At 49.5% G+C, this 26,040-nt stretch overlaps 1 protein-coding gene across 3 annotated transcripts in view; it reads left to right on the plus strand.

Annotated features, from left to right (window-relative positions):
• Positions 1 to 26,040, plus strand: part of LOC119972561 (sodium/potassium-transporting ATPase subunit beta-1-interacting protein 3) — a 610,138-nt gene that overhangs the window by 582,037 nt on the left and 2,061 nt on the right. The window lies entirely within an intron of this gene.

Consider the following 26,040-nt stretch of genomic DNA (forward strand, 5'->3'; position numbering starts at 1 on the left):
GCCCCGAGCCAGTACTCTGTGCACAGAGTGCAAGATTCCTTGCACGGTTTTACCTGTTTGGGGAATAGTGGGAGGATTCCCCAGCTGATTATCAACCTGTTGAAATGCATTATGCCTTGGGCAACAAGTTTTGGTGTTGGACTTGAACCCAATATTTCTGGCCCAGAGGTAGGGACATGAGCACTGTGCCACAAGCCTGCCTTTGCTGTACCTAACTAGATCAGACATCTAACCTAAAGAATTTGTTGGGCCTCTGATGATGGCCAGAGAAGGCAACAGATAGCGGGGAGGGGGGGGGCTTGATTCTATTTATTTAGTTCAAAATATTATAGCGCATCTTTTCCCAGTGTTATTGATAGTTGCTTCAAATATACTGTTGCGAGGGCATTTATTCAACAGTGTTGACAAACTGAGCTGCAAAGAAAAACTGGGTTTTGGAAATTTAAAATAAAAATAGAAAATATAGATCAGATCAATCAGCAGCTTAAAACCACAGAGAACATTAATGTTTCAGTTGACATTGTCCCTCTGTGCTGGGACAATGCTATCTTTAGTAACTTCTCTATAGTTTTTTCCATTCTCTGTAACATCCTTTTCATAGAATCATAGAATTTACAGCACAGAAAGAGGCCATTTGGCCCATCAAGTCTGCACCGGCCCTTGGAAAGAGCACCCCACTTAAGCCCACCCCATCCCCGTAAACCAGTAACCCTACCTAATCTTTTGGACACTGAGGCCAATTTACCATGACCAATCCACCTAACCTGCACATCTTTGGATTGTGAGAGGAAACCGGAGCACCCGGAGAAAACCTACACAGACACGGGGAGAAAGTGCAGACTCCACACAGACAGTGGCCCAAGCCAGGAATCAAACCTGGGACCCTGAAGCTGTGAAGTCACAGTGATAACCACTGTGCTACTGTGCTGCCCCTTTTACAGAACACACCATTAATTCACCACCAATTGACGCACAGGCCTGGAATTTCACTCCCAGTTTGGAACATTTCCTGGTTCCGCAAACCTGACCCAGGAAAAAGTGCTCTTGAAGTTGGGATTTTCATCCAGGATGGTGGGGACTCAGGCCGCCACCACTGGAAGGAATGCAGAGGCAGTGGATGCAGAGTTGAGCTGAGCTAAAGGCTTGCCTCTGTGCTCCAACACTGTGTCCAAGATTTTTTTTAAATGCAATGAAACCAAAAACTGCCCTCCAATCCTCACCCCTCATATACCCCACCGTCAACACACACTTCCCATGCCCTTTCTGTGCCAGTCCAGGCCAGCTCATGGCCTCAATCTAGCCCCATGTACCCTCATACCCTCCATGCCTACCTATGCCCCTCCACCCCACCTCCATAGCCCCTCATACCCTATATGTCAATCTATACCCTCCACCCCATTGTCCTTCATACCCTTCATGCTAACCGACGCCCCACTACCCACCCCCATGGCCCTTTAATCCTTACGCTAATTTAATACAGTGAACATGTCAACTCACCCAGTAGCCACCATGGGCAGATCTCAGAAACCATGCTAAGATTAAATAAACTCTAGTTCTAAATATAGGCGCATTCTAAGCCAAAAAAAGAGTTTATTGTGGGCGAGTTTGTTCCCGGCGCTAACGACCCTGCTACCTAACAGCACTCTGTTGAGATTTTGGGTCTTGGATGGGAATGTCCCATCAGGTCGCACTTTAGCGTCACTCAATCTCTTGACCCACCCCCCCCAAGCCCCAACTCAGCTGTAAGTTTGTCCTTGGCCCAGCCCCTCACACCCCAGCTTATTTGGGTAGGGCACCCTGGGCTCGCTCCAGTGTGTGGGCAGAATGCCAGTGTGGCACCTTGGCAATGACAGCATGGCAGTGTCCTTGTCAGCTTGGCAGTGCCATCTGGGCACCTGACTGGCACTTGGGTGTCACTGCAAGGGTGCCAGGTAGGCAGTGCCAAGGTGCCCCAGTGGCACCAGCAGTGCCACCCTGCCTAGAGGCTGATCGCCTGCAAGACCCCCTCAAGTGCCATTCCGCCTGTTCCCCATTTGTGGAGACCAGTTCTGAACGGTGCCTGGATGGGTTCTCCTCGGCTAAGCTGATAGATGCTGGCTAGCTATTTGATCCCGCCGTAGCATGGCTAAGTGGGTTTCTAAACTCACATAATCATGCAAGACTGGGTCCTGCCCATTGTAAAAGCGATCAAGAATCCCAGCAGAAGCTTCTCTTGGCTTCTACCATCTGCGTCCCGTTCTGATTCGGCCGGTAAAGCATGCCCAAAGTGTCTCTTGCAGGCTTTTTTTTTTTTTAATTCATAAAAAACTTGTTCAGTACATTTTTATCACTTCAATTACAGTGATATAAACATGAACATTTCATTCAAGTACTTAATGCATTAAAAAACAAACATTGGAGTAGTCCAAAGGGTCTATAAACATGAAACTATCAATCAGATTGGAATGGAAGACACACTATTGTGATAATGGAAGGTTGTAAAATCAGGAATGCAGCACTAACCCAGCAATGGTAGCCATCAGGCATATGTCAACAGAAAGAATGAAGTAGCAAGTATACATTTTTTAATCTTGATAATAGCCTTCAACAGTCCATTTTGACACTTTCAGTAAGTTTGATGGTTAATGAGTTTATGAATGTTTTATTCCTTCTGCTGAGTTCCAATCCTGGAAAAAATCTCAGTGGAAGTAATCACCCGGTGGCAAGTCAGATGACCATTGGAACCAAAGGTTCATGCCTCAGTGATGAGGCTGTAGATAGGAAAGGCAGCACGCACAGCCTAAACAAATGTACTATCGGATTATCCCCTCCACGCAGATTTGGTAAAAGGTGATCCAGCCACAATGGGCGGGATTCAGATTGCAACGTCTCGCGAGATCGAGTCAGATCTTGCGAGGGGTGGTGAGCCAGGTAGGCACACACACAAACACACACCACACTCACAACGGTGCTGTTACACTATCACACAGGCTACACAATTTCACAGCCTTTATTTCATACGAAGGCAGCAAGAAACAGAAAGGGTGAAAGTCAACTTTGGCAGGTGAATGAAATGGGCAGGAGTAGCCACTGGAAAGGAAGAGCAGCCTGGATGTGCAAAGGGTACTCGATTCCCTGTTAACTATGTTGTGCTTCCTTCCAAAGTTGAAGTTCACTCCTAAAATTTAATGCTAACTGTCCCATTTCCAAAATTACCCATGTGACTTCATCCAGCAGAATATTGCTATATTTATGTTAAACAATGAAAATGACTAAATAAATGCATGCAGCGTGTAATGTGCACGCAGGTTCACTTAAAGAGCATATTTGCAGAAAATAAGATTTTAATAAAGTTTCATCAGTTGTTTTGATCATTTCTTCCCTGAAGATATTACTTTGCTCAGCAAAACAATTGACTAATTTTCAGAAACAGTCATTTTTTGACTTGAGGGAAAATGGTCATGTGAAAAAAATCTATTTTCCAGACAAGTGCATTACACAAAAAAAAATTGAAGACCTTTATAATTCTGTTCCCTTCAATTTCACTGGAGGAAAGAGAAAAACCCATTAGTAATCAGCGGTTTGCTATTTTGGCCCAGTTTAACATTGTCCATTTTCTATTTTTAATGCTCATGTTTACTTGTTGTTCACTTTCGTCACAGTGATGCCTATATCATCCTTTTAAACATTAACACAAATTATATGCTAAAGTTGCATTTAGTTCAAGGAAATAACTTTAGTAGTCAACCGTTACTAATTGAATATTTTCCAATAAGCCAAATGTGACAGCTGAATCATTCAATAGTAGATACTATGCTATACTGTAGCGGTCAGGTTTCTGGGCTGAACCTTCAACTCCCAAAAACGGATGTGATTATGTCAGAGGTAAAAATGCGAGAAATCTGAAACGGGAACCTAACCTTCTAGTTACAACAAAGTTATAACACTTCTAGTTATAACAAAGGTAGAACGAGTCAAATAATCTACTCTGTGGTGTGTGTTATTGAGGGTGCCTGACTTCATTTTAACATGATGTGGAGATGCCGGCGTTGGACTGGGGTGAGCACAGTAAGAAGTCTTACAACACCAGGTTAAAGTCCAACAGGTTTGTTTCAAACACGAGCTTTCGGAGCACGGCTCCTTCTTCAGGTGAATGGAAAGGCTTGTTCCAGAAATGTTTATATAGACACAGTCAGAGATGCCCCGGAATGCGAGCACCTGCAGGCAATCAAATCATCAAAGATGCAGAGAGAGAGGTAACTCCAGGTTAAAGAGGTGTGAATTGTCCCAAGCCAGTTCAGTCGGTAGGCCTCTGCAAGTCCAGGCTTGTTGGTGGGGGCCGAATGTAATGCGACATGAATCCCAGATCCCGGTTGAGTCCGCATTCATGCGTGCGGAACTTAGCTATAAGTTTTTGCTCAGCAATTTTGCGTTGTCGCGTCTCCTGAAGGCCTCCTTGTAGAATGCTGACCCGGAGATCAGAGGCTGAATGTCCTTGACTGCTGAAGTGTTCCCCAACTGGAAGGGAACAGTCCTGCCTGTTGATAGTCGCACGATGCCCGTTTATTCGTTGTCGCTTTAACTGTCATTCTACTTTTTAATGACAGACAACAGTTATTTTGTTATTTTGCCTTGTTCCATACTGTAACTAAATATTTATTTGTCGATGTACTGTGTACTTTTTCACATTCACTGTAACTATCCACTATTTTTTTTCTTTTTTGTCACTGTGTACGTTTCCTTGGCCGCAGAAAAATACTTTTCACTGTACTTTGGTACATGTGACAATAAATCAATCAAATGCTATTTTTGTGGCCTTGGTAAAAGTGGCAGCTTAAAGGAGGTGACACAGGCTGAGGCCATGAGCAGAAAAGAGAATAGTTCCAGTGGATAGACTGAGATTGTTCTCCGAGAAGTCCAAAAGAATATTTGACAGAGGTGTCCAAAATCATGAGGGATCTGGATGGAGAGGACTCGAAGCAACTGTTCCCATTGGCAGAAGGGTCAAGAACAAGAATACATCAATTTAAATGTTCAACTAAAGAAACAATGGCAATGTAAGGATAAACCTTTTTACAAAGCGAGTGGTTAGTATCTGTGATGCACTGCCCATTTCAATTATGGTCACCAAAGGTGACTTGAATAAACACCAGAAGAGAAGAGCATTCGGGACTATGGGGGATAAGTAGAGTTGCTCCTGCAGAGAGCCGACATCTGCCAAGTCAGACCCATTGGCCTCTTTGTGCGTTGTAACCATCCCATGGGCTGGATTTAATACTCCTCCACCAAGGAGTTTGAAGGCACCGGGGGTCATTAAATCCAGTGGGCTTCCTGCCCGTGACGGACACAATCACCCTGCACCAACACAATTACAGCAGTGGGCTTCTTGTAACCCACCCTGCCTCCCTCCATGGACCAATTGAAGCCCTTAAGTGGGTACTTGAGGGCCTCATCCAACCACTGCCAACATTTAATGGGCAGCAGGAAAGGCTCACATCAAGTGGCCAGCCTGGCCTACTCAGGCTGGTAGCAGGTGGGAGGTGGAGTCCTTCTTTAGTGGGCCACCTGAGCTTATTGGAGGATACCCCCCCCCCCCACCCAAGGTGTTAACACTGCCAAGTAATCTTCCCCCATGGCATCTCAGGCACCAAACCCTAACCTCCCTCACCATCCAGACAGCTAGTCTCACTGTAATATGCATTCCCATAATCTACCCAAATGGGGACCAGACAGAATGGCACTCATGGGGGTTACCCAGGGGATCGGAGGCCCCCAGGTGCTTACCCTATGGGAAGGGTGGCACTCTGGCACTGCTGGTGCCACCTGGCACCCTGGCACTGCAATTGCCAGGAAACACCCAGCTAAACATGCTCATTATGGGACTCTGTTCCAATTCGGGCAGATCGCGCCCCCAGTTTCAGTTGGTAATTGACGTTATGTGTGGCACGCTGTCTCTTTTCTGTCCTACTAAGATATCATAGTCTGACAACAAACTAGCAGAGGAACTGTGAGTCTTTTTCTGCTGAGAAATAGAGCGGGATTCTCTGTTTCAGAGTGTGTTGACGCCAGGACTGAATCGGTGGATTTCTGACAGCTAAACTGGCTGTCAGAAATCCCGGAGCTATTCCGCAACCGTGAATGGCGCCACGTGGAATATCAGCGATTCCAATGAGAAATGGTGTCAGATATGCCGGAGTCAGGATTGAGAGACTGACAAGCTGCAGGTGCACATCAGCACGCTGCCTCCCACACACACTCATCCTAGCCAACAAGATGGCAGCACGGAGAGCAGCATCCCGGTTTACGGACATGGAGCTGGAAATTCTGCCAGACGCGGGCTACCTGAAGGAGGTTACCCCTGCTGCCATACACCAGTCACCTGGGCACAGGTGGCAGATGCCATCAGTGCTGTGAGCCCCACTACCAGGACCAGATAGCAGTGCCGAAAATAGCTGCACGACTTATTCAGGGCAGCCAGCACTGTGTCCCTGGCACCAACCTCCGTCCCACACACACACACACACACACACACACACACCTATAACCTCCCCCCAAACCCGGAGGGGGACCAAACCCCGACTCTGCACCATGTGCCAGCACTCATTCGGGCCGCCACAGCCAGCTGCTCTGGCCACGATGGCCACCAGCTACGCACCCTGTGTGCTGCATGCGTCCAACTGTATAACACTGTGCGTTTTCTGTCTCCCCTCCTTCCCCACCAGGAGAAGGCGGCCCACAACCGTCGGCGGGAGAAGGAAAAGATTGGAAGGGGACCACTGGACTGCGGCCCCTCACTGCAGCAGAGCAGGAACTGGTTGCTGGTTGCTGGGCCCAGAGAGATAGCAATCGCCGGGGCGGAGGACGAGCAAGTGAGACCCTGCTGAGTTGCGGTTCCCCATGGCACATGTGTCATCCCCTCACCCTCCTACACACAAGCCCAGAGCCCCCGCTCCACATCCACTTCCCCCCATACCCACACCACCCACCCTCCACGCCCCCCCCCCCCCCCCCCCACCCACATCCAAGTACCCACCAGCCCAACATGTCTTTTGTCTTGAAGAAGGAGGCGGGCTCTTCTGGTGTCCCCCACCCCCGACCACAACCCCAACCCCAAGCGGATAGCAGCAAAGAGGACAGGAACACTGAGAAGAGCCCTCAAATCACAGCTCAAGACACCCCGGAGCAGCAGTCGTGGGACGTCACTGACTTCCTGTCACCGCTGTCTCCAAAACCCTCCACCATCCCAGAGACATTCACCTCAGTTGGGCACTTTAGCGAAGAGGGTTGTGGAGCACTATCTGTTGGGCACCACACATGTGCTGTGGTACATCAGGTGGAGGTAGGAATCCTTGAGGGGATGGATGGTTGGAGGGGGGTCCGACCCCAGGGACAAGCTGCTGTCCAGATGGGTTTTGGGATTCTGGAAAGGGCGGTCCCATCAATGTTGGAGATGCAGACACAGAGAGCCAGGGACTACATGAGAGGGTGTCAGCAACCATCCAGCACCCGTGGGTGCAGTTGGAGGAGTCTGACTGCCTGCAGGGGCAGGAGGTGGTGCTGACCATGCATGCCACCCAGGCCAACACTGCCCGAGTGGGGTCCTCGTTGTAGGCCTGGAGGTGAAGGTATTGACAATGGGTCAAGGCGTGGATACACTCTGTGTGGGCAGTGGCCAAGGCCAAGGACAGGGTTACCCTGTCACAGGCAGCCATATATCAGGTACCACCTAGACACTGCACAAACGCTACAGAACGTGGCCCAGTCACAGCTGGTTATAGCTAAAGACGCTGGCTGACCTGAGCCAGTCACAGAGGGAGGTGGTACAGTCACTGGCTGATATGGCACAGTCCCAGGGGAGGTGGTCCACTCCCTGTGTCCATGGCCATGAGCATCGAGATCCTGGTCGAGACGGGAGAGGGCATGGCAGCGGCAGATGGCAAGGGGGAGCCTCAGGGTTTAGCTCCGCTCTCACTTCGTCCCATGGGGGCCGGGCCAGTGACTCACGAGTGCCAAAACAACACAGCGCCTCAGACTCCACCCCCCCCCCCCCCGCCTTCTATCCCTGGCACATCTGATGAACAGCGGGCAGAACCCGGCGGCACCACGTCACCTGGGACACCCGAGCAGCAGCCGGGCCCATCCAATCCCAGTCACCCCAGATGACGGCACCAAAGGGGACCGAGGTCACAGGGCAGGAATCGCAGCAGGCCACCTCCACTCCAGATGTACTGCCTGGGGATCCACCTGGGCATAGCATTAGGATTTATAAGGCCAGAAAGGTAGACACCAATTCAGTTGGTACTGGGTGCAGCACGCAGTATAGCGATAGGTGCTGGGGCCCCACCACCATCCCTCTCCACCCCATACTCCCCCACCCAACCATCCCCAACTACGCCACCCCAAGGGTTCAGTGGGACCATGTCAAATGCAGGGATCATCCAGGTGGACGGTGGAAAGTGATACCGTGCCAGGAGTTAGACGTTGGCAAACTCACGCCGAGCGGATCCTCTCCGTCCATCCCATGGACGAGACCCGCTGCCTACTGCCAACCCAGGGGCCCATTCCACAGTGAGGTTAGTAGAAATCACAGAGGGGGTTGCAAAGTGGGGGAATGGGGGAGGAGGGGGGTTTGCACAGGGAGGATGTTCATAGGAGGGGGTGGTCGGCTGCGGGGTATGTGGAGGTGAGACGGGTGTCTGTGCCAATAGCCAGGCCCACTACCCGGTGAACCTGGAGGCGATTAGTGTGTCCCGTGCACATCAGCCCTGGCGAACACGTTGTGCGGCCTCCTGTGCTTGCCTGGGCCCCATGTCCTGCCCATCCTCTCCTTCCTCCGCATCCTCCTCATTGGATGAGTCCTGGCATTCATCCACCTCTTCTTGCATGTCACCCCTCTGCTGCGAGATGTTGCGGAGGACGTAGCAGGCCGCCACAATGTGGGAGACCCTCTCAGCATCATACTGGAGGGTCCCTCCAGAGCGGTCCAGGCACCTGAACTGCATCTTCAGAGTGCCAAAGCACCGCTCGATCCCACACCTGGATGCTGCATGGAGTCGTTGTATCAGGTCTGTGCGTCGGTCTGTGGCCTCGGACTAGTCATCATCAACCAGTGCCTCAGTGGATAACCCCTGTTGTCCAATAGCCAACCCCCTAGACGGGTGAGTGCCTCGACGAGGTCAGGAACCATCGAATGTGCCAGGATGAAGGTGTCGTGCACACTGCCCAGGCATCGAGTGCATGATGTGTATCTCACGATTACACACCATGTTCATCGAGAGGAGCATACAGGACTGGCAGCACATGGTCGTGCCTCTGCATGTCCTTTCTCCTCTCTCATCATCATCAGCCAAGGCACCTGTTTCCCCATTTTTGAAACCACAAGTGAACCTCGCTGTCGGTAATTCCTCCTGGTGGAAGCGGAAGCCCCAGAGAATACGGTGACACAGTGGTGAGCATTGCTGCCTCACAGCACCAGGGACCTGGATTCAATTCTGGCCTTCGGTCACTGCCTGTGTGGAGATTGTACGTTCTCCCCGTGTCTGCGTGGGTTTCCTCCATGTATTCCGGTTTCCTCCCACAGTCCAAAGGTGTGCTGGTTAGGTGGATTGGCCACGCCAAGTTTCCCCTTAGTGTTCAGAGATGTGCAGGTTAGGAATACGGGGATAGGGGAGAGTGGGCAAGGGTAGGGTGCTCATTTGAAGAGTGGGTGCAAACTCGACACGCTGAATGGTTTCCTTCTGCACTGTAGGGATTCTATGATTCTATGATATGCAAACGCCATTTACTGTACTTGCGGATAGAACGCATTGATACCACTGTCAAGACACTGGCTTCACGACCGATTCTCCGCCCAATTTCCTTTCCCGATTTTTGGGACAGCTGACGGAAAGTCCTGCCCAGGATTTTTAAAATACAAGAAACAGTTGTTTGTTCACATGGATGGAGTCACGTTTGAAGATAGCTGCATCAACAGCTATTATTGGATGACTGGGACGATATAGCCATGATGAAGACTCTTGGCAGTGAATGTGTAGAGCAATTAGAGATGTTTTTCAGAGCTAATAATATCCTTGAAGATTCTGATAATCTGGCTGTTAATTAGGTAGTGGGGGAAAGGAAAAGAGTGATAATTCTGACTGAAGCAGATCCAGGAGTGTATGAAACACTTAAGAATTTGCATGCTCCTGGTAAGCCAAAAGACACACTGCTGTGGGACATTTTGTATAAGATTAAGCAGCACCACAATCCCAAGCAATTGGAGATTGTAGAAAGCTATCGGTTTGGAATGAGAACACAGTGTGGCCTTGAAAAAACTGTCCATACTTTGTAATTTCGGAGAATTTAAAGAGAGAACATTGCAGGACTGAATTGTGTGCTGTATATTTTTTATTTTTTTTAAACGCTTTTTATTCAAACTTGTATCAAAGTAGGTTACAGCAAGTAAACATCCCGGGACACATTCTTCCCAACAATCAACTATACAGTTGTACAGATTTTTCTCCTTTTTCACCACCCCTTCCCTCCCACCCCCCTGCGCGAACAGCTCTTCAAACACGGTCATAAACATCCCCCACCTTTTCTCAAACTCCCCTGCTGAGCCCCTTAACTCATACTTTATCTTCTCTAACCGCAGTAAGTCATACAGGTCACCCAACTGCTACTCCCGGTGGTGATGCCGACCGCCACTCCAACAAAATTAGTCGCCGTGCAATCAGAAAGGCGAAGGCTATCACATCGGCCTTCCTCCTCTCCCTGAGCTCCGGCTTCCCTGAAACCCCAAATATCACCACCAAAGGGTCCGGGTGCACCTCCTCCTCCACTATCCTGGCTAAGACCACGAACACTCCCGCCCAGAAACTTCCCAATATTTCACAACCCCAAAACATGTGCGCATGATTCGTTGGCCCCCGCCCACACCTCTCACACTCATCTGTTACCCACTGAAAGAACCCACTCATTCTCGCCCGAGTCATATGCACCCTGTGCACCACCTTAAACTGTATCAGGCTCATCTTTGCACAAGAGGAGGTCTAATTTACCCTTCGCAATGCCTCACTCCATACTCCCCAATTGATCTCCATTCCCAACTCCGCTTCCCATTTCTCCTTGATCTTCACCACCTGCTCGCCTCCCTTCTCCCCCAGCCACTTATATATATCCCCAATTCTTCCCTCTCCTTCCACATCCAGAAGCAGCAGTCGCTCCATCAGGGTGTATCCCGGCAATCTAGGGAACCCCTTCCAGACCTTTCGTACAAAGTCCCTAACCTGTAGTTACCTGAACTCACTACCACTCGGCAGCTCCACCATCTCCCTTAGCTCCTCCAGACTGGCGAACCCTTCCTCCAGCTGATTCCATATCTTCACCATGGACAGCACCACTGGGCTCCCTGAATACCTACTGGGAGCCATTGGCAACGCTGCCATCACCATAGCCCTCAAACTATTACAAGATTCCTCTTCCATCCTAACCCACTCTACCCCTTCTCCTTCCCACTGCCGCCGCACCTTGTCCACATTCGGCGCCCAATAATAATGAAACAAGTTTGGCAACGCCATGCCCCCGCTGCTGTCTCTGCCTCTGTAGCAGGGTCCTCCCCACCCTCGGCACCTTCCCCGCCCATACAAAGTCAGAGATGATTGTGTCCACTTTCCAAAAAAGGCCTTTGGTATAAAGATCGGGAGAGCCTGTAAGATAAAGAAGAACTTCGGCAAAATTAGAACATAGAACATAGAACATAGAACGATACAGCGCAGTACAGGCCCTTCGGCCCTCGATGTTGCACCGACATGGAAAAAATCTAAAGGCCATCTAACCTACACTATGCCCTTATCATCCATATGCTTATCCAATAAACTTTTAAATGCCCTCAATGTTGGCGAGTTCACTACTGTTGCAGGTAGGGCATTCCACGGCCTCACCACTCTTTGCGTAAAAAACCCACCTCTGACCTCTGTCCTATATCTATTACCCCTCAATTTAAGGCTATGTCCCCTCGTGCTAGCCACCTCCATCCGCGGGAGAAGGCTCTCACTGTCCACCCTATCTAACCCTCTGATCATTTTGTATGCCTCTATTAAGTCACCTCTTAATCTTCTTCTCTCTAACGAAAACAACCTCAAGTCCATCAGCCTTTCCTCATAAGATTTTCCCTCCATACCAGGCAACATCCTGGTAAATCTCCTCTGCACCCGTTCCAAGGCTTCCACGTCCTTCCTATAATGAGGCGACCAGAACTGTACGCAATACTCCAAATGCGGCCGTACCTAGAGTTTTGTACAAACTGCAACATGACCTCATGGCTCCGGAACTCAATCCCTCTACCAATAAAGGCCAACACACCATAGGCCTTCTCACAACCCTATCAACCTGGGTGGCAACTTTCAGGGATCTATGTACATGGACACCGAGATCCTCTGCTCATCCACACTACCAAGAATTTTACCATTAGCCAAATATTCCGCATTTCTGTTATTCTTTCCAAAGTGAATCACCTCACACTTCTCCACATTAAACTCCATTTGCCACCTCTCAGCCCAGCTCTGCAGCTTATCTATGTCCCTCTGTAACCTGCAACATCCTTCCGCACTGTCTACAACTCCACCGACTTTAGTGTCGTCTGCAAATTTACTCACCATCCTTCTGCGCCCTCCTCTAGGTCATTTATAAAAATGACAAACAGCAACGGCCCCCAGAACAGATCCTTGTGGTACGCCACTCGTAACTGAACTCCATTCTGAACATTTCCCATCAACTACCACTCTCTGTCTTCTTTCAACTAGCCAATTTCTGATCCACATCTCTAAATCACCCTCAATCCCCAGCCTCCGTATTTTCTGCAATAGACGACCGTGGGGAACCTTATCAAACGCTTTACTGAAATCCATATACACCACATCAACTGCTCTACCCTCGTCTACCTGTTCAGTCACCTTCTCAAAGAACTCGATAAGGTTTGTGAGGCATGACCTACCCTTCACAAAACCATGCTGACTGTCCCTAATCATATTATTCCTATCTAGATGATTATAAATCGTATCTTTTATAATCCTCTCCAAGACTTTACCCACCACAGACGTTAGGCTCACCGGCCTATAGTTACCGGGGTTATCTCTACTCCCCTTCTTGAACAAAGGGACCACATTTGCTATCCTCCAGTCCTCTGGCACTATTCCTGTAGCCAATGATGACCTAAAAATCAAAGCCAAAGGCTCAGCAATCTCTTCCCTGGCTTCCCAGAGAATCCTAGGATAAATCCCATCCGGCCCCGGGGACTTATCTATTTCACCTTGTCCAGAATTGCAACACTTCTTCCCTACGCACCTCAATGCCATCTATTCTAATAGCCTGGGTCTCAGCATTCTCCTCCACAATATTATCTTTTCTTGAGTGAATACTGACGAAAAGTATTCATTTAGTATCTCGCTTATCTCCTCAGCCTCCACACACAACTTCCCACCACTGTCCTTGACTGGCCCTACTCTTACCCTAGTCATTCTTTTATTCCTGACATAACTATAGAAAGCTTTTGGGTTTTCCTTGATCCTACCTGCCAAAGACTTCTCATGTCCCCTCCTTGCTCGTCTCAGCTCTCTCTTTAGATCCTTCCTCGCTTCCTTGTAAATATCAAGCGCCCCAACTGAAACTTCACGCCTCATCTTCACATAGGCCTCCTTCTTCCTCTTAACAAGAGATTCCACTTCTTTGGTAAACCACGGTTCCCTCGCTCGAACCCCTTCCTCCCTGCCTGACTGGTACGTACTTATCAAGAACATGCATAGCTGTTCCTTGAACAAGCTCCACATATCCAGTGTGCCCAACCCTTGCAGCCTACTTCTCCAACCAACACATCCTAAGTCATGTCTAATGGCATCATAATTGCCCTTCCCCAGCTATAACTCTTGCCCTGCGGGGTATACTTATCCCTTTCCATCACTAACGTAAAGGTCACCGAATTGTGGTCACTGTTTCCAAAGTGCTCACCTACCTCCAGATCTAACACCTGGCCTGGTTCATTACCCAAAACCAAATCCAATGTGGCCTCGCCTCTTGTTGGCCTGTCAACATATTGTGTCAGGAAACCCTCCTGCACACATTGTACAAAGAATGACCCATCTAATGTACTCGAACTATATCTTTTCCAGTCAATATTTGGAAAGTTAAAGTCTCCCATAACAACTACCCTGTTACTTTCGCTCTTTTCCAGAATCATCTTCGCCATCCTTTCCTCTACATCCCTAGAACTATTAGGTGGCCTATAGAAAACTCCCAACAGGGTGACTTCCCCTTTCCTGTTTCTAACCTCAGCCCATACTACCTCAGAAGAAGAGTCCCCATCTAGCATCCTTTCCGCCACCGTAATACTGTCCTTGACTAGCAGCGCCACACCTCCCCCTCTTTTGCCCCCTTCTCCTGAGCTTACTAAAACACCTAACCCCGGAACCTGCAACAACCATTCCTGTCCCTGCTCTATCCATGTCTCTGAAATGGCCACAACATCGAAGTCCCAGGTACCAACCCATGCTGCCAGTTCCCTACCTTATTTCGTATACTCCTGGCATTGAAGTAGACACACTTCAAACCACCTACCTGAACACTGGCACCCTCCTGCGAAGTCAAATCTGTGCTCCTGACCTCTATACTCTCAATCTCCCGTACCCTAAAACTACAATCCAGGTTCCCATGCCCCTGCTGAATTAGTTTAAACCCCCCCAAAGAGCACTAACAAATCTCCCCCCCAGGATATTGGTGCCCCTCAGGTTCAGATGTAGACCATCCTGTCTATAGAGGTCCCACCTTCCCCAGAAAGAGCCCCAGTTATCCAGAAATCTGAATCCCTCCCGCCTGCACCATCCCTGTAGCCACGTGTTAATTGCTCTCTCTCCCTATTCCTCATCTCACTATCACGTGGCACGGGCAACAACCCAGAGATAACAACTCTGTTTGTTCTCGCTCTGAGCTTCCATCCTAGCTCCCTAAAGGCCTGCCTGACATCCTTGTCCCCTTTCCTACCTATGTCGTTAGTGCCAATGTGGACTACGACTTGGGGCTGCTCCCCCTCCCCCTTAAGGACCCGGAAAACACGATCCGAGACATCACGTACCCTTGCACCTGGGAGGCAACATACCAAACGTGAGTCTCTCTCGCTCCCACAAAATCTCCTATCTGTGCCCCTGACTATTGAGTCCCCAATTACTAATGTTCTACTCCTTTCCCCCCTTCCCTTCTGAGCAACAGGGACAGACTCCGTGCCAGAGGCCCGTACCCCATGGCTTACCCCTGGTAAGTCGTCCCCCCCACAAGTATCCAAAACGGTATACTTGTTACTCAGGGGAACGACCGCAGGGGGTCCCTGCACTGACTGCTATTTCCCAGTCCCTCTTACAGTTACCCATCTATCTCCAGTCTTTGGTGTAACTACTTCCCTGAAGCTCCTATCTATGACCCCCTCTGCCTCCCGAATGATCCGAAGTTCATCCAGCTCAAGCTCCAGGTCCCTAACACGGTTTTTGAGGAGCTGGAGTTGGGTGCACTTCCCACAGATGTTCATTTTCACCACTTGGACCCTCCCCGCCAACGTTAAGTGCAGTGTATCCCACCTCTTAAGATCCTCCCTGGCCTCCTCCACCAGCTTCGTTAAGTTCCACTTATGGAGCCCTGTCCATTCCCTCGCTACCTGAATCCCCAAGTACCTAAACCTATCCCTTGCTACCGTAAATGGCATCCCCCTAAATTAGCCTGCTGTGCCAGCTCATTCATCAGGAATACCTTGCTTTTCCCTACATTCAGCTTGTATTCCGAGAACCCTCCAAACCTCCCCAACAGGCCCATAATCCTTCCCATACTCTCCAACGGATCCGAAACATACAGCAAGAGGTCATCGGCATAGAGCGACACCCGATGCTCCCTTTGTCTCCTCATTAGCCCCTGCCACTCTGCCGACCCGCTGAGAGCCATCGCCAAAGGCTCTATGGCCAGCGCAAACAGCAGCGGCAACAGCGGGCACCCCTGCCTCGCACCCCTGTGTAAGTCAAAGCTTTGTGAGCTCATATCATTCGTCCTCACCCTCGCTCCTGGCGCCACATACAGCAACTGCACCAATGCCACAAATCTCAAACCCAAACCTTCCCAAAACTTTGAACAGGTACCCCCACTCCACCCGATCAAATGCTTTCTCCGCGTCCATGGACACCACCACCTCCGGTACCAGAGCTCTCGACGGATTCATCACCACATTCAACAGCCGTCTTATATTACTCGCAAGCTGCCTGCCCTTTACAAAGCCTGTTTGATCTGCAACCACCCCCAGGGCACAATCCTCCATCCTCCCCGCCAACAACTTAGCCAATACTTTCACATCCGTGTTCAATAGTGATTTGGGTCTATACAACCCACATTCCACCGGATCCTTCCCTTTTTTTGGGATTAGTGTGATTACTGCCTGCTTCATCGTCTCCGGCAACTCCCCCTTCTCCAGTGCTTCATTAAACGCCCCCAGCAGATGTGGTGCCAGGTCCGCCGCAAATTCTTTATAAAATTCTGCCGGGTACCCATCCGGCCCAGGGGCCTTCCCCGACTTCATACCCCTGATACAATCCAGCACCACCCTCAGACCCAGGGGCTCCTCCAACGCCTGCCTCTTTGCTTCCTCCACCTGGGGAAATTCCAGCTCATCCAGAAACCACCCCATGTCCCCCTCCTCTCCTCCTGGATCTGCCTCATAAAGTCCCTGGTAATACTCTCTAAATGCCTCGTTTATCTTCCCTGGCTCTGACACCACATCCCCAGCCCCAGTCCCGATCTTCAATATTTCCCTGGACGCAGCCTGCCTCCGCAGCTGGTGCGCCAGCATGCGGCTCGCCTTCTCCCCATGCTCTTATTTCACCCTCTTGCCCTCCGCAGTTGCTTTACCGCCCTCCCCGTTGTCAGCCTGTCAAATTGCCCCTGCAATTTTTTCCTCCTCGCCAATCCCTAATGGTGGCACCCTTGAATATTCCCTGTCCATCTCCACTATCTCGCTCACTAGACGGTCATGTTCCACCCTCCTTTCGTTATTCGCACGAACCGTAAATGAGATAATTTCTCCCCGGGCCACGGCCTTCAGTGCTTTCCAAAGAATGCCCGCCGACACCTCCCCATTCTGATGGAACTCCACATAACCCCTAATCGCCAACCGCACCTTATCACAAAAACCTACATCCGCCAACAACCTCGAGACAAACCTCCCCCCCCGGCTTCTGCTCTCGGTCCGTAGTGAACTGAATATCCAGCCAATGGGGTGCGTGGTCTGAGATAACTATCCCCGCATACTCTGCCCCCTCCACCCCAACCAAAATCTCCCGACTCACTACAAAGTAATCAATCCTCGAATACACCTCATAGATGTGTGAAAAGAAGGAATACTCCCTTCCCCCTGGGTTCTGAAAGTGCCATGGATCCACCATACCCATCCTGTCCATAAACACCCCCAGCCCCCTTGCCATTTGTACCCTACCCATCGACCTGGGGCTCGATCTATCCACCCTCGGCTCCAGGGCATGGTTAAAATCTCCTCCGATGATCAACTGGTATGTGGCCAAATCCGGGATCGCTGCCAGAAACCCCCTCATAAAACCCACATCATCCCAATTTGGGGCATACACATTTACCAACACTACCAGTGCCCCTTCCAATACCCCACTCACAATCACATATCTGTGTGCTGTTTAAAACATGAACGTATTCACAGTAAGTTGCTGAAATTGGCAAAACGAATTTGCCAAACAGCATTGTCCATAGTCGAGCGTAACTTGAGAGTTAACGACTACCAGTTGTCTACTGAAATAAATAAGCTGCACACAAGTAAGCAGAAGACATTGGTGACAGAAATGTAATAGCAGAGGTCTTAAATATTGCTGTTACCGATGCTTCGGTCAACACTGGGCACAGAATTATCCTTTCTGAAGGCAGCTTGCTTGAGCTGCCAGCAGAGTCAGCTTGGCACAGCATGGCGAAAGACTGTATACAGAGAAAACACTGGCTGGAGGACAAGGTAGTTGTCGATGCGGAGATGGCTGAGACCATACAACGCAAAGCACAAGGTTATCCAGTGGAAATTCACAGGACAACAAGGTCGAAGTGGAGTTGTGTGGAGCTGTGTTATTTTTTTAAAAGAGTATTTGCTGGTAAAAGTAGAACTAATTCTACTTTCAATATTGCACTTTGATGCAGCTGTGCCACCCAGTGGCATAGTGCACCATCTGCGGGCAATTCACAGTAATTCCAGTGGCACAGACTACAGTGCAGCATAATTTGAGCTGTGATACACATAGGGTGGGATCCTCCGTCGGCCGACGCTAAAATCGGAAAAGGTGATTGGGTGGAGAGTCGATCTTGATGCCGAAATCGAGGCCGGCACCAAATTCACGCCAAATCGCAATTCTCCAGTGTCTCGACAGCAGTGTCAATGCATTCCACTCTGCACATAAACACCGTTCGCATATCATCAGTGGGCCTGAACCGGCATTCTCTGGGGCCACTGCGATGCTCCGCCTCGGCCGGGGGGAGTTCCCGACTGCGAGGTTCACTTGTGCTTTTAAAAATCGGGAAACAAGTGTCATACCCAATGATGGAGCGCAAGGAGATAGGACATGCAGAGCCACAACTGTGGGTTGACGATCCCGTCGATGGCCCGGCTGATGGGAGAGACCAGGGGACGGGCCGCAAGGCCGTGATGACCTCCCAAGGGATCTGGGTGTCCAAGCATAGACCACCATTGCCACGACTGCGAGTGCACCCACTCCACTGACCATCCACCTTAGTCCGTGGTTCTGCAGAGTGACACCGGCTGTATGGGTGCCCTCACCCCGCACCCCATCCTCTGGCATATCCCCTCCCCAATTGGCCTGAAGTGGCTGGGGCATCACGCGGGCCCACCCAAGGGCAACGCCCACCATAGCTCCTACATGGGGGCGCCGGATGGGATCCACAGAGCGCACCGCTGGCAAGGGCAGCGGCAGCTGGCGATATCCCTGGCAGCAGGGATGGTGCCAGGACCAGAGGCCCCCCCATGGTGCCGAGCACAGATGGAGCCAAGGGTGCAGGGATAGGGTAGAGGGATATGCGGGCGCAGGGTCCGCAGTGCCAACCGGGCCACAGTGTAGCCCAGTGGACCTTGTTGGGCACGGGGGGAGGTATGCACCATACTAACATGTTGGCCTTTCACCCATTGCTGACAATGGATATTAGAATTCAGCCAGACATTGTGGCCTTCCTCCTTGTCACCGCACCCTGGGGGATGCACTGTGGCTATACGAGCTGGAGCTGTTGGAGGATGAGGACACTGCAGCAGTGGAGCAGTGGAGCCTGCCTCAGAGGAACAGGAGGCAGCCAGTGAGGATGGAGAGCCAGCCACCCAACAGGCCCAGGAGGAGGTGCAAAGGAGGTACTGCATGAGGCCTCATGTGTACCGGCAGCACCTGTCATTTGAGGTCCTGCTGGACCGGGCATGCTGTTGAAGACTCCAACTGAGCAGGGGAACAGTGTGACATATCTGCCATATCGTGGCACATCTAGCACCACGGGGGTATGGGGGAGGACACCCGCTACCAGTGGCCGTCAAGGTGACGGTTGATCTGAACCTTTACACCACAGGGTCCATCCAGGCACCGGGTGGAGACCTGTCCGGGATCTCACAGAGCTCAGTGCACAGGTGCATCGGCACCGTCACGCAGGCCCTGTATGTCCAGCCGGCACAATACATCCATTTCAATGTGGACCGCGCCCACCAGGATACCTGGGCAGGGGGGTTCACCGCCATCGCCAACATGCCCCAGGTCCAGGGGGTGATCGATGGGATGCATGCCACCCTACAAGCACCTGCAGATGACAGGCTGGTCTTCACAAACCAAAAGGGGTTCCACTGAATGATCATGCAGCTGATGTGTGACCATCAGATGCACATTGTGCATGTCAGCAGGCAGTGTGCACGGCACCATCATCTTTCTTTTATTATTAGTGTCACAAGTAGGCTTACATTAACACTGCAATGAAGTTACTGTGAAGATCCCCTAGTCGCTACACTCTGGCATCTGTTCGGGTACCCACTGAGGGAGAATTCAGAACGTCCAAATTACCGAACAACATGTCTTTTGGGACTTGTGGGAGGAAATCGGAGTACCCGGAGAAAACCGACGCAGACACGGGGAGAACGTGCAGACTCCGCACAGACAGTGACACAAGCCGGGAATTGAACCTGGGACCCTGGCGCTCTGAAGCAACAGTGCTATTCACTGTGCTACCATGCCACGGCACACTCAACGGTTCCTGGCCTCTTCATGGCACTCTGCCGGCTGTGGAGTTAGCTCCTGGGTCGTGGTTGATGACCTATTTGCATTCACTTAGCGGATGGGCACCATATTCTCCGGGCCCGTGTGATTCTCCAATGCTCACATGGGCAGGATTGTGCCCCTGACATAGCGGGTACCTCTTAAGGGGGTTTCACCCAAAGTCTAGCCAAGAGCCATCCTCATCCCCTCACCCACAATGCAAAACCTGCCCACCCAACCCCTACCAGATCCCCCCCACGGTCCCCACAAAAGACCCCTAAATAAAGAGCCCCCCTAGAGATCCCCTAAATAGGGGGACCCTCACAAAGATCCTCTAAATAGGGGGCCCTCCACAGAGACTCCATAAATAGGGAGACCACCACAGACCCCTAGAAAAGAAACCCCTGTCAGGAAGCCCTCCAGAAAAGACAAACCTGTCAGGAAGACCCTAGAAAAGAGATCCCTGTCTGGAAGTTAGGAAACAGTCCAGATAGAGGCGGTGAAAAAAATTACTGTTGTAACACTCACCTGGCTCCACACCTGCTGGCTCAGATACAGAAAGCACCACGTATCAATTCCTGGAAAGAGAAAGCAGTGACCAATGTTTAAACCCCTCAGATCCTTGAGCTGCAAACCATTCATTCAAATCCCTTACTGGGCTGCGATTGACAGCTTCCGCACACACACACACACACACACACACACAGGCACACACAACTGTGAGCCTTGCTTCATTCATCTTCATTCATGTTCAGTAATTCTGAAGTGCTTTGACCACAATGTTTACAAACATCAACCACCTCAAAGAGTGTTAAGTGCATTCCAATCACAACCCTTCAAGATTGATTTTGAAGTGCTCAGCTGGAAATTAACAGCACATAATTATAAATGTAAAATCTTCTAATAGGCAGCAAAATTGGGCAGTTTAGTAGAGCATAACTGTTTCTCCTTTTCAACTTCCATTAAAAAGTATTTACTGATATATCTAGGGGTGGTAACCAGTGCAATTTTATTAAAGCAGCTGAAAGTAGATTTATCAGCAAAGATAAGGGTCGCGATCCACAGGCCACGCTGTGCCTGAATAGCAGCTCGCCGCTGTCCAATGTGACTGGGAACTTCCAGGAGAACACGCTTCCGGGATTTAATCAGTTCGCCACACACATGAGATCCCGCGAGACACTGCGATGCGATGTGGCATGGAGCACTTTTTAATAAACTGCATATGAGAATGAGACAGACATTAGTCTAACTCTGATTTTCAGTTCCCTGAGGCAACCAAGGCGTTGGTATCTATCCTCTTCACCTTGGAGACCTCAGGCGAGCACCGTTCAGTACTGGTCCCTTCAAATTGGTACCAGACAGAACAACACTCATGGGGGTCACCCAGGGAATCGGTGACCCCCAGGTGCTTTTCCCTCTGGGCAGGGTGGTACCCTGGCACTGCTGGTTTCAGCCTGGCACCCTGGCACTGCCAAGATGCCCAGGTGGCACTTCCAGCTGGCAGGGGCACTGCCATGGTGCCAGGCTGACATTTTTTGCACGGTGATGTTAAGGCCCAATGGTGCCCTATGCATATGAGGCGGGGTGCGGGAGGGGAGAGCGAGAATCACTTACCGGTGAGTTGGGGTTTTGAGTTCTTAGGGGGTCACAGCCGGGTGTCGAGATTGGGCACCATTTAATAATGGCGTCCTGATCTCTCCCTCAACTGAGGGATATCAGTGAGCAGGGCTCCTCAGTGCAGGAAATGAGACTAAGTGTGGCCTCAGCTGCACATTCCCTGCAGAGTTGCATTAAATAGCGTTGTGTTTCTCGTCGTTTTCAGCGTCGAGAAACAAGTGACTAAATGCGCCCGGTATGGGACATAGTCCAATTGCATCCAAGGACTTTTAAAAAGGATGACTTGTCCTCCTCCTGTGAGTAACCTGATTTAAAGTCACTCACAATGCTTCAATAAAAAATAACTGACCAATTCAATTTCAACGCTGTACAGTTTCTTAGCAACTTAAAGATCGGAACATGCCTCATGTTCCAAGAAAATATTAAGTGCTATCTGAAAGGTCTTCCCAAACCAGTGCGATCCACGGAATTTTGTCATATCGACTTGGGGCACAATTTTGTAAGTAGCAACCAATTCAGGAAAATTGAAACTTGAGCCAGCATAAAAGATTACAGAAAACAAAAAGATTTTACATTTGTAATTATGTGCTTTTGAAAGTAGCTCATTCATGCTTAAAATTTCAATGACCTTTTGCCCTGATTTGACCAATTCTGCGTGGCGTGCGGCTATGACTAGCACGTACAAGGAGAAACTCAACCAGCACCTATATATAATGGTGGTCAGAAAACTCTATCAGCAGTGATGCTCAGTCAGAAACCCCCAATTCAAATCCCAGCCTCACTGAAAAGTTCAGAATGGTTTCAGCCAGGGCCAATATAGTGATCCAACGTGAGAGTTCAATTAGCAGTGAAACAAACATGTGTCTTCTAAACATGCCTCCGATTGCCTGACACAGTGACTGTGAAATTACTGTGGCCTTTTACTATTCTGGACAGTGTAGCCCTCTCATGGGTGATGGGAAGCAACAATCTTTCTAAGAAATTAATACTCAGTGATTAGTTTCCTCTCATACTCTCTAGAAGCAGTGACTCTTCCTGGGATATTGTTTCATAGCCACTGCCAGCTCTCTGGTATATTGCCCAAGAGATCATTTTTAGTATATTACCATAGGTATTGAGAGTCAGAAAACTATTGAACCGTCATAGTCAAGCAGGATCATTTTCCTAATCTGATATCAATACTTGTGCCTGTTCCAGCAGGGTTCATTACATAGTGATTAAAGGAGGTTAGAAAGGTTATTATAAACTGCCTTTATATACAGCCTTTCACGCCCTCAGAATGCCCCAAAGGTTACTTTCCAACAAAGGAGGTACTTTTAAAGTGCAACCATTGTTGTAATGTAAGAGATTGTTGATCGCACCAATGAGATCAACCGGCTTTTTTTTGTATTCTTCATGGGATGTGGGCTTCCCTCGCACAACCAGCATTTATTGCCCATCCCTAGTTACCCTTCAGAAGGTGGTGATGAACTCAGGAGTAGGGAGATCCAGGATTTTGACCCGACAGTGAAGGAATGGTGACATACCCTGTATTTCCTAGTTAGTTGGTGAGTGGGTTGGAGGGGAACGTCCAGGTGGTGGGTTCCCATGTATCTGCTGTCCATGTCTTTCTCGATTATCGTGGTCATGGGTTTGGAAGGTGTTGTCTCAGGAGTCTTGGTAAGTTTCTGCAGTGCGTCTTGTAGATCATACACACTGTTGCTACTGTGCGACAGTGGTGGAGGGAATGAATGTTTGTGGAAGAAATGGCAATCAAACGGGCTGCTTTGTCCTGGATGGTGTGAAGTTTCTTGAGTGTTGTTGGAACTGCACTCATCCAGGCAAGTGGAGAGTATACCATCACACTCGTGGCTTGTACTTTGTAGCTGTGGAAGGCTTTGGAGAGTTAGGAGGTGTGTTACTCACTACAGGATTCCTAGCCTCTCACCTGCTGTGTAGCCACAGTATTTATATGGCTAGTCCAGTTCAGTGTCTGGTCAATGGTAACCCCCAGAATTGATAGTGGAGGATTCATCGATGTTGATCCCGTTGAATGTTGAGCGACAATGGTTAGATGCTCTGTTGTTGGAGTTGGTCAATGCCTGGTTCTCCTGTGGTGTGAATTGTCATCCCAAGGTTGGATATTGTCCAGGTTCTGGACATGGACTGTTTCAGTATCTGAATGGCATTGAACATTCATCAATGTGCAATCATCAGCAAACTACTTCTGACCTTATGATGGAAAGAAAGTAATTGATGAAGCAGCTGAAGATGGCTGGGCCTAGGACACTACCCACAAAAACTCCTGCAATGTTGTCCTAGAGCTGAGATGATTGACCTCCAACAACCAACACCATTATCCTTTGTGCTGGCATGACGCCAACCAAAGAGAGATTGCCCCCAATTCCCATTGAATCCAGTTTTACTAGGGCTCCCTGATGCCTTACTGGGTCAAATGCGGTCTTGATATCAAGGGAAATCATTCTCACTTCACCTCGGTAGTTCAGCTCTTTTGTCCATGTTTGAATCAAGGCTGTAACGAGGTCAGGAGCTGAAGGCCCTGGCAAAAAACAAACTGAGCTTCAGTGGCCAGGTGATTGCTAAGTAAGTACCACTTGATAGCACTGTTTATGATCCCATCCATCCCTTTACTAATGATTGAGAATAGGTGGGGCAGAATTGGCTGGGTTGAATTTGTCCTGCTTTTTGTATACAGGACATACCTGGGCAATTTTCCACATTACCCGGTAGATGCCAGTGCTGTACCTGTACTGGAACAGCTTGGCTAGGAGCGAGTTCTGGAGCACAAGTCTAGTACTATTGCCGGAATATTGTCAGGCCCCACAGACTTTGCAGTACCCAGTGCCTTCAGCCACTTGTTGATATCACGTGGAATTAATCAAATTGTTTGAAGACTGACATTTGTGATGCTGAGGGCCCCTGAAGGCGGCGTGGATGAATCATCGGCACTTCTGGCTGAAGATTGTTTTGATGCTTCAGCTTTAACTTTTGCACTGATGTGCTGGGCTCCTCCATCATTGTGGGTGGAGATATTTGTGGAGCTTCCTCCTCAGGTGGGTTGTTTAATTGTCCACCACTATTCACAGTTCTGACTCATTTGCTTATGCTGTTTGGTACTCAGGTAATGCTGTGTTGTAGGTTAACCAGGTTGACACCCCATTTTAGGTTTGCCTGGTGCTGCTCCTGATATGCCCTCCTCTGCATTGAACCAGGGCTGATCCGCTGGCTTGGTGGTAATTGTAGGTGGACTATGAGGTTACAGATTGTGGTTGAGTACAATTCTGCTGCTACTACTGATGGCCCACAGTGCCTCATGGATGCCTAGTCTTGAATTGCTAGATATATTCAAAGTCTACCCCATGTAGCATGGTGGTCGTGCTGCGCAACATGTTTGGAAGGTATCCTCAACACGAGGATGTGACTTTATCTCCATAAGGTCTGTAGGGTAGTCACTCTTACCGATACTGCCATGGACAGATGCATCTGCGTCAGACAGGTTGGTGTGGATGAAATACAATACTTTTTTCCTTCTTGTTGGTTCCCTCACCACCTGCCGCAGACAAAGTCTGTCAGCTATGTCTTTTAGGATTCGACCAGCTCAGTCCATGTTGGTGCCACTGAACCATTCTTGGTGATAGACATTGACGTCCCCACCCAGAGTACCCATTCAGGGGTGGGGCAGGATATGTGGTAATCAGCATAAGGTTTCCTTGCCCATGTTTGAACTAATGTCATGAGAGTTCACGTTGCCCAGAGTCAATGTTGAGGTCTCCCAGAACAGCTTCCTCCTGACTGTATACCACTGTGCCGCTAACTCCACTGGGTCTGTCCTGCAAGTTGGACAGGTCATACACAGGAATAGTGATGGTGGTGTCTGGGATATTGTCTGTAAGGGATGATTCCGTCAGTATGACTATGCCAGGTTGTTGCTTAACTAGTCTGTGAGACAGCTCTCCCTCACATTATAATAAGGAGGATTTTGCAGGGTCGACAGGGTTGGATTTGCCATTGTCGATACTGGATGGTCCACCTGGTTTCATTTACTCAGCAGAGGCTAGAGATCAATTCTGTAATATTTGTGTTTCGTATGAACCCCAAACTATATCATGCATTGTAATTACCCACTAAACCATTTGGC

This window comes from Scyliorhinus canicula, chromosome 10 (genome assembly GCF_902713615.1).
Source record: "Scyliorhinus canicula chromosome 10, sScyCan1.1, whole genome shotgun sequence".
NCBI lineage: Eukaryota > Metazoa > Chordata > Chondrichthyes > Carcharhiniformes > Scyliorhinidae > Scyliorhinus > Scyliorhinus canicula.